A 1,153-nucleotide genomic window follows, 5' to 3' on the forward strand; every position below is an offset into this window, starting at 1 on the left:
TGCCTGTACTTCCCCAGCTACTCGGGAGGCTGAGGCAGGAAAATGGCGTGAACCCAGGATGTGGAGCCTGCAGTGAGCTGAGATCGTGCCACTGCACTCCAGCCTGGGCGACAGAGCGAGACTGCATCTCAAAAAAAAAAAAAAAAAAGCCACTGTCTCATGTCCTTTATCCCATTAACTCCTCATACAACCCTACTAAGTTATCCCCATCCTACAGATAAGAAAACTGAGAGTCAGAGGTCAATAACTTCCCAAGGTCATAATGGTAGGAAGTGCTGAAGCTGGGGCTCAATGTGCATCTAATGAGGCGCCACCACCGCCAGCCTGGAACTTTCGCTCTCCTCTGACTGTAGCAGGAGTCAGAGGTCTCCTCTGGCCTTCTGCTGCAACAGCGTTCCACACCTGAATGCTCCCTAGTGGCAAGTGTATATGAAGCTTGCCTGCTCATCTCCTAGATTACGAAGCCAAGAGTTTGTGGCAGTGGGACAGCGTCCTCGCCCATCAGTCCAGGCAAGCTATTTCCTGCCAGCACTGACACCAGCAGGCTCTAAGTGACCCTGCCACCATCCAGAGTCAGTGTGAAGTGGGGACATGGTGACTAGCAAGACCTGCCTTTATTTTCCAAATTCCTAAGCTCCTGTAGTGGAACCAGACTAGACAAGTGAGAGCTCACCAGCAAGCCTGAGGTCAGGCAGCGTTTGGGTCAAGCACGGAAGCCTGTTCCAAACCAGGGCAGGGCGAATTCCCTCCAAATCTCCATAGTCTGGGGGGGGTGGTGGGAGGGAGCATTTGTTGAGCACTTCCCAGGGCACCCCCATTCCTAACCTTAGACTCCTGTACACAGGTCAAGCTTGTTTCTTTTGCAAGACAGCAGCCAACTAACCACCCTCCCTTTAAACTCATCCCACCGCCAGGGCTGCAGGCAGGCAGAGAGACACCTTCTACAAAGCTCAAGGGGAGGAGCCCCTAAATCACGCAGGGGGCCCAGAGGACAGCCGCGCATTTCTAGGAAGAGGTGGTGCTCGAACTGAATCTTGAAAGGCAAGAGGCATGAGCACAGGAAACAGCACACCCAAAGGTGTAATTACAGCAGCCACCACTAAAGGAATCCTTCCTACGTGCCAAGCCTTGCTCTAAGCAGATACCATGGCTT

The sequence above is a fragment of the Colobus angolensis genome, unplaced genomic scaffold, assembly GCF_000951035.1.
Source record: "Colobus angolensis palliatus isolate OR3802 unplaced genomic scaffold, Cang.pa_1.0 Scaffold133, whole genome shotgun sequence".
Classification (NCBI taxonomy): domain Eukaryota; kingdom Metazoa; phylum Chordata; class Mammalia; order Primates; family Cercopithecidae; genus Colobus; species Colobus angolensis.